The sequence below is a fragment of the Nicotiana tabacum genome, chromosome 14 (genome assembly GCF_000715075.1).
Source record: "Nicotiana tabacum cultivar K326 chromosome 14, ASM71507v2, whole genome shotgun sequence".
Lineage (NCBI taxonomy): Eukaryota > Viridiplantae > Streptophyta > Magnoliopsida > Solanales > Solanaceae > Nicotiana > Nicotiana tabacum.
In genome coordinates, this window is record NC_134093.1 from 60,289,786 (window position 1) to 60,298,776 (window position 8,991).

Genomic DNA, 8,991 nt, shown 5'->3' on the forward strand with positions numbered 1-8,991 from the left:
TCTACCGAACTTTACGGCGCAATCATGTCAAAGGCCGGGGCAAACCAACACTGTGGTCGACACAAACCAACTTCCCCACCCCCACTAAGAATTTTTCTTTGAGTGCAGGGTCAACAGGGAGTAAGGAAGCACTGAGACCACACTGGGGCAAATGACAGATCCGCCACTTGCCTAAGATTATCTCTCTTCCTCCTTTACTTTAATTTTTCTGGTACAGCTAAAGCCAACCTTTGAATCCTTTGCAGGTACCTCAGAATCAGACATCTGATACGGAAAAACCTATACATAGAAAATCACCTGCTCAAACAATCGGAGCACCTTGTACAAAACGGATCGTTGGCTTCACCAATTGAAGTCCTATATATAGCAAAACGTCAGCTCAATCGATCAGAGCGTCCTGTACAAATTGAATGTCGGCTTCGCCAATCGGAGCTTTGTATATAGCAAACTACAAGCTTCGCCAATAGATGCCAGAACAGACAGTCGCAAACCTCGTCACCAATGTTCCGCCAATTGATGGCCGCAACTTAGATTCACAGTCAAGAGTATCTCTTGGGCATTCTTTTATTTCCTTTGCTATTACTTTGAATGTTTTGACGTTTTGCTCATGCAGCTTCAGGCATGATTACAGTTTAGTCAATCACTCTCAAGCAGATATTACTTTACCTTTCAGTGCAAAGCTCTCCCAACAAGCGGAGATAATTTTCAAATGCTCCGACAGCTGCGGAACGGTACACAACCTGGCTAACAAATCAAGACAAGATCAAGTATCCCATCATCCCGATCCCAAATAACGGCTCGCCGGCAGCCAGGCATCATCATTCATGCATCATTTACATTGGATCTTGGTATATTCTACATTGCAATATACTGGTATACGTGTATTTCATTTGTTTTGCAGGAATAAACACGGCTGCGTGGAACTTTTCTAAGCAACAGACCAAACTACAACGCTATGAGAGACAGCAAACCCATTAGCGGGCCAAGGATCCAAGTTAAAGACGACCAGTGAAACTCAAAAATTTTCAATCCTTCAAGTCAAGCCGCAAAATTCAAGCTATCATGAATGCCCAATCCTTTGTCTCGCCGTATCATCATAATACGATACTGGGGCAATTCCTGTGAGTGTCATTTCCTAAAAAATCTTCACTCTAGAACTACATGAGGCTTGATCCTCGTTAAGCCCGAGTATGTAAGCAATTCAAAGCCAGAGTTCGGCCCCAATCTCTCCAAATTCTTCCCAAAATCTTCTCAGACTCTTCCTTAACTCAATCCTGCAACTCATAATCTTCATGCCACTCCTGCAATGCATGCCTAAAGTCGGGACAAAATTGGCTTTGATTTAATTTCTTTGCCCGAAAACTCTTTCATCGTCTACGGTCAAAGAGGGGCAGCTATTGACGGCCTCCCTTTTAAAAATTAATTTATTTATACTTAATGATTTACAATAAATATTTTAAAAGTATTTTCTAAGTAATAAATACATATTTTACAAATTAATTAAGTCTTAGTTTTGAAATTAATCATGTAGTATTAATATTATGTAATTACAAATATACTTACTATTTTTAAGATTATTAAAATAACTTTTACATCACAAAGGCTTTATAGTTAATTTAATGAATTACTCCTTAATTTCTAGTACATTAGACTACTATGTTAATAATTCAAAATTAGTGTTACAATTTAGAAAATAAAGTATTTAAAAATAATTAATTAAAATAATAAGTAATATATAATAATTATAATTTTATCACATATTATTGAAAATTGGTAGGTTTATTTAAACTAATTTCAAAAGGGGAAAAGGCAAAAAGGCTACAATTGCAAATCTCTAATTAAGCACAAGATGGCCATTTTTTAAATTTATTTGGCCCAAATGCCAAGCCCAAACGGATCTGACCCAATCCAAATACCCCATCTCCATTCCAACGTGGCAATCCAGGCCACCTTCATTGAGCCAATGAGCTCGTGCCACGTCACCTTCCATTATCACTCACAAAATAAATACACATGCATCTGAACCGTTGGTCCATCTGATCAACGGCCCATATTTAATCTTTAATTTTCTTTTGATTTTTAAAACCCGCACCAAAGATCTCATCTCCGCCGTCCAAATTTTAAAATCTAACAGACACCAAAAATCCTCCCCAAAATTCCTAAATACCAAATTATCAGGGACGTTGATCATCAGATCCAACGGCCCAGATTCCATCTCCCATCTTTAACCCTAGAGATGGCCTTCCCATTACCCTGAACCCTAAATCATTTCCCCCTTTGACCGCCACCCTTATTTCTCTTTCCTCTCTCTTTTCTCTTATCTCCATCAGCCATCAGTCTCAAAAACCTTCACAAATTTGTGCAAGGTCACTCGAAATCACTATGAATCATCTCTTCTGTCTCTCTATCCGTGAATCCAGCCGGCTATTTCCTATCTCATCACTCAAAATTCAAACACCTAAATCTGAAACCCTAAGCTCAAAACACCGCTGGCATGATTTCTTCTTCGTTCTTTCAAATCCAACTTACATATTCGTCTTTCAAATTTAGAGATTGGTTGTGATGCCAGTGATTCCAGTTTCCATTTTTGTTGATTAAATTCGAAACCCCTAATTTGAAACCCTAGACTCAAAGATGCAACTTTCAATCTCCAAATTTCCTTCGTTTTCTATTAAATCGGAGCATGCATGCGCACATTTTAGAGCCTCGTCATGATTATTCGAAGTCCATAGGTCAAATGCAATGACCTCTCAGCATTGGAGCTTTGAGCGATGGGTTTTTCCTTCAACGGTCAGCCTTCCTCACTTAGGTAAAATCTTCTCATGATTTTCCCCCCTGATGTTTTTAATTTTCACTCATTTTGCTTGCATCATCTGAGCTTCGTCACTTTCCACTCACGATTTTGAATCTATGAAAACCTAGAGCCATAAATGGCACTATAAATAGGGGCTTTAATGTTCTCACCTAAGACGAACAACCTAACAGAGAAAAACTACCAATAACCATCTAAGACTAATTCTGATATTTCAAAAACCTAGGGTTTCATCATACACTGTTTTCCTGCATTCTTGTGGTCGAGATTATTGTTTGATAGTCCTAATTAGGACAAAATTTGAAAGTCCGTAGTTTAATCCTTCACTACTTAATTGAAGCACGAAAGTCTAAGTGTTTTAAGTGCCCTTTTTCTCTATATCTGTGTCTGTTGATTCTGCGAGCAGCTTTCTGAGTTGTTACTATGATAGTCTTATGTTCATGTCTAATTGTTAGTTGCATATATATATATATATGAAATAGTTTCACTAATATGAACTCTTATGAATGTCAATAACCCTTCTGCACATACTCTGTTAAGATTAAGTTATCCTTTTTAAGTAAGTCACAGTTATGTTTTGTAGCTGAATGGTAATTATTGTTAAGCTAAACATAATTACCTCATGTTTAGATGAAACTCTCAGTTACATGGTTGAGTTAAACCTGTTTGGTACAGCACCTTTTTTGTCTTAAATTTCCTTTATGACATTGCTGACTCAATTCTATAATAGGTAAAGTTCATCCTGTGTAGGATAACAACCTCATTTGCAGTATCTATATGTAGTTGATTAAGTGTTGCATGTGTTTCTTTTTGGTTGCATGTACTTATACTATGTTTTGGAATTGCATTTGGTCACCTCTTTCCCTACTGATGATTTGAGCTTAGTCTGTAAAACTTAAGAGAACTTTCTATTGCTTGGACATAATAGTCTACCTATTTCAATATAAGATTAGTATTTTTGTGAAGATATGATTCTGCCCTCAATCCTAAGTGATGTATGGTTGGAAACCATTGGTTTTGTTAAGTATCTTTAAGAGTTCCATATTTGAATCTGTAACCTATAGTTATGCCAAGAGTCCTGATGTCTTTGATGATATCTGTAGTGTTTGCTAATTTGACCATCTGTCTGAATCTTTGAAGATATTTAAGTAGTGTCAATCTGTACATATGCTAGCTGCAAAGCCTGAGATAATTAATCTGTTGTTAGAGGCATTTATGTTGCTGCATATCTGAACTGTGTGCTCTTTACCTATCCTTTGAATGTGATCTCAGGTGTTTAAGTCTTAAGTAGTAATATTATCGTGTTCCATGCTTGTCTCCCATATGAGTTTGAAATCTGACCTCTAGACTTACTTGATATGTGTATTGTTCATTTGGTATTAGAAATGTAGTCACAGGAATAAATTGTTCTTATGTTATTCTGTCAAAGGAAAGTATACTCATGTGGTAGGGAGTATTATGGTAGTTAATTTACATTGAAAGAGCCTCACTAGCACCTAAACCCATAGGGAAAAATGAGTCGTTAGTGGTTTAGGGTATTTAGGAGTGGTGTTTAACTCTAGGTTGGGCTGTCCTCCCAGGTACAAGCATTGCCCTTGGCCTTGAGACTCTTGGAAATTTTGAAGTGTCAGGGGATTCAAAGGAGGCGTCGAACTTGAGTAGAACTCTTTCCTTAGCCCTTAATTGACACTCGTTGTTCTTTATGGGGTTTAGTTCTTAATGCAACGAAATATTTCAATGTAAATTATTTGCTATGTATAATCACCACATTAATATAATTTTCTCATAGTATTTGAATATTGATAGTTTGTTACATTTTTTTCTCTAATTATCTATATATATATGTTTCATACATGGTTGAATATATAGAACATGTATCTAATGGCCTTCTCATTCTTTTGGACATGTACATTTGCTTGGGCCTGCCGAGTTCCTAAGGAAACTCAGGCCCAAGCCCAGCACTGCTGCATTTTTTGGAAGTCTGAAGTCATCCATAGCCGTCTCTTACTGTTGGGCATGCCTTTTTGGGGCCCAATTTCTAGAGTCCAATTCTCTCTTTAACTCTTTTATTATTATTTACTGCTTCGCTAGTTTAGTCGCTGCTTGTTGCATTTTGTTACATCTTTTGTCGTTATTCTATCCTACATGTATTTAACTTATATATTGGATTACATACTTTATTGTATACCTTAAGTCATATAAAACATAGGCAAGCCCTAAACAATATAGGATTTAAAAAAGAATTAGTTAGTAATTAATCCCCATTTCGTTAATTATAATTACTTATATCGCTAACTATGTTTTCGCTCACCTATTTTTCTCAACAAGATTTTGAAGCCCCCCAGAACTTAGCAAAAATAGCAGCCCCCATTTTCAAAAGGAAAATCATATCCGAATCGCAAGGCTAACCTTCTAAAAGAAAATCTATTCTTTCAAAAACCAAAATGTTGCTACCCAGCAAAGATTTCAAACGATTCCTTAAGTCTAATATTTAAGCTTTCCGAAACCAAGGTATATCTTAGGCTCACTTTCTTACAAACATCTCTTAGAGTTACATGAACATCCATTCTCTAAAACAAGTGTTTTATAACCCCTTTCCACATGCTTTATAAATATAAACCACTCATACACATATTTCAAAAACTCTTTCAATTATATCCACCAACATATGTTTTCAGACTCCTTTATAAATTCACATCCTTTTTAAAGTCTCACATCCCTTTTATTAATATTATACTCTCCCTTAGATATACATTAAGGCGTACTCTTTAATACTAATTAAGGCATAGTATAAATAATTGATTCCAAACCTAGTCTAAGTCCTATGGAGCTACCTCAGGTAGATTTTAAGGGGTGCCTAACGCCTTCCCCTCAGAAGAACAAGAACCCTTACCCATAATCTCACCGGTTTTGCAGACTAATAAAGAATATGACTTTGTAATTAAATAGGTACCCTAGTATACCTTTAAATATTAGGTAGCGACTCTCTTTTATCAACAACAGAGAAACCACAAGTTGAATCTTGTTTTGACTAGTGCAAAATAGGGTGCAACAACATGGCGACTCTGTTGGGGATTCACACTTAGGTTCTGACCTTAGCAGACTTAGACTAATTTAGAATCTAAATTTATTTGTACATTGCTTTAGTTGTAGATAAAATCGCAATTACATGCTTACCTGCTTTATTTTCTCTGTATGCTTATTATCATGTTTATTGCTGCTACACTCTTATCTGTTACTGCTTTATATACACCGTTATCACATTTCTTCCTATCGAGTCTTGGCCGTGCATTATCACACACAATGGAATACGAGGATTGTCTTTTAAACCCCTCCGAACCTTCTTTTCAAAACTCTCTAGTTTCAGAGAATGGCTTTGTCAGGTCAACTGACATAACTTCTCGCAGCCTTCAGTCTAACACAAAAGTAGGAAACACTCTACTCTAGTAAAAATAGATTATGCTGCATAAACCCTAGGTGAGTCGGTCCTTGGCATCAACCCACAATTAGGAAAGCCACCCTAATGTCAATGGGTCATGCACCCAATGACATGACTTATGTGGAAAGACAAACAAACCTGACAAGACACTTAAAGATCCGAAGCAAACACTTACCAAACATCTTTCTTTTACCCACCTTGGAAAATGGAAATCAACTGAAACATCATTGAGATTATCATGGTAATGGGAGCGCCACATAAATTGAAGCAGTCATGGAAGAATATCCGTCGGGAACACGGAGATAAGGTTCAGACGCATTTGGGGGCACTAACCGCTTCGCTAAACATCCAAGCAGACAGGGTGCTCCTCGCATGTTAATAGAATTTTGGGATCCGGCTAAGGTGGTGTTCAAGTTTCCTCCTCAAGTTTGCTGACATTGGAGGAAGTCACGGAGCTGGTGTTCAACGGAAGGAAGCCAGTTTTGCCAGTTATTATGCCTGGTTACCGGTTCTTAGATGCTTTAGTCTCAAAAGTATCGAGGATGGATGGGGGAGCCTCGACTAGCTGTTTGACAAATTTGGGCACCGTGAAAGCTACGAGTGGTATTCGGGATAATTTCAATATGACCAAGTGACGTGGGAGAGTCTCAGGCCTATCACCTTCTCGATGGCACTGCTGGGACTATTTGTCTTCCCACAGAGAAGGGGTCGGATCAACATCAACCTATTACTTATGGTTCTGGCGACCTTCTGCGACAATCTTCAAGCTACTTTGGTGCCGATGGTGCTAGCTTAGATGCTGATGGCTTTGTTTGTATGTGCACGAGGGTATGATTTCTTTAAATGTTGTAACTTGCTACTTCAGATCTGGGATACTGAATATTTCTTCCTGCGAGAGGCCACCATCCACTACTTTGTGGGGCATCAGCAACATGATACGCAACCACAATGAAAGTATGAGACATTGGGTCTCCCCACATGGGCAAGAGCAGTGGAGGGAAATGCTGAAAAACATGAGTGGAGAATGGATCAACATGAAGCTATCCTGGTTAGGTGGAAGAGCAATTTTGAGGACTCCTCAAAAATACTTCATTGAGCTGATCGGACTTGAAGTTATTCAATCATATTCACCCCTGCGGGTCCTTAGACAGTTCGGGATGATCCAAAATATGCCTCTATGGAGAAGGACATCATTATACGAGGATGAGTACAACAGACAGATTACAATCCCCAAGATAAGAAGGCTCAAAGAAGAGTGGAACGACCTAGTCACAATGCTTATGGGTCAAAACCCGTGGTGCACTCCTGAGCATTATGTCTGGATCAACGAGGAAGATGAGTTGGCCCGTCCAAGCAGAGAGGGTATAGCCTGGTTAGAGGACACAGTGGCTCTTTTGCAAATTTACCATGAGATCCTGCCACATTACCTTGTGACCACTTCAATGCACCGTCAAGTGGTCCCAGGATCCGTCAATCATATGTTGCCACCTGCTGAAGACGATGACCGGGTAGTGGAGTGTATCCAAATAGAGTCTAGCACAGAGCCATAAGAAGTTCCGGAGGAGCAGTTAGAGTTCAAGGTTGACGAGGAGGAGTTTGAAGAAGACCCGGAGGAGGATCCGGAAGAGGAGCCAAAAGAAGAAGAGGAGAAGATGGGAAACGACCTAGGGGATGGTTATTAGAGTTGGTTGATTTCCCTCTCTTTCCCACTTTGTACCCTTATCCCCAGTTTTCGCTTTTACTTTCCAAAAGGGCAAGTTGTCCAAGCCCATGCAGTTCTATGGAACAATGATGTAATCTTTGTTCCCACTTATATCAGTCCAAACTATCAATGAAAACAAAATTTCTTTGGATCTAAATGTGTCAAACCACGAATTCTAGGAAATGCGTTAGCCTTAATGCATGAATTAATTGCTCTATGTGATTTCCTACTTGTATAACTGAAGAAACTGGCTCTTGTTCCTATTTCTTTTCTTTCTTCTTATTTTTCTTTTGCCTTATTATCCCCCCCCCCTCGAAAAAGAAAAGAAAGTTGGTTTGTGACAACCAAAACTAAACCACCATACAATCTAAGGTCAAAGGGAATGATGCCAGCCACAAAAAACCCAACTGAGTAGTATGTTCCCCTGTATATGTCATTTCTGAACCAACCTTTACAACACCTATCATGGTTAGGATGCCTTATGAGATTGACCAATATGCCGAAATGGAGAGGGAAGCCAAGCATAAGGAAGAAGAGTCAGTATCTGAGGAATTGCAAATCTTGAGAAAGTAAATGAAGAGCCTCCAAGTTGCCCGAGGAAGTGAAAGTTTAGACTACGAGGATCTGTGTATTCATCTTAATGTGGATATGCCAACAGGGTATAAAACCCCAAAGTTCGGTATCTTCGATAGGACGGGAGATCCCCACGTACATTTGAGGGAATATTGTGACAAGTTAGTCGGAGTGGGGAGGAATGAGAAGCTAAGGATGAAGTTATTTATAAGAAGTTTGACGAGAGAAGCACTCACCTGGTATACTTGACAGGATCCCTGAAATTGGAGAACTTGGAAAGATATGGTGGAGGACTTCATGAATCATTTCTTATTCAACGCAGAGATCACTCCCGATCGGTTCGCACTGGTGAACCTGCAGAAAAAACCATTTGAGTCGTTCCAAGAATATACACGTCGGTGGAGGTCAGAGGCTGCCAGGGCATAACCCTCTGTCTATAACACCCAGCCATATTTCCACCCTCAA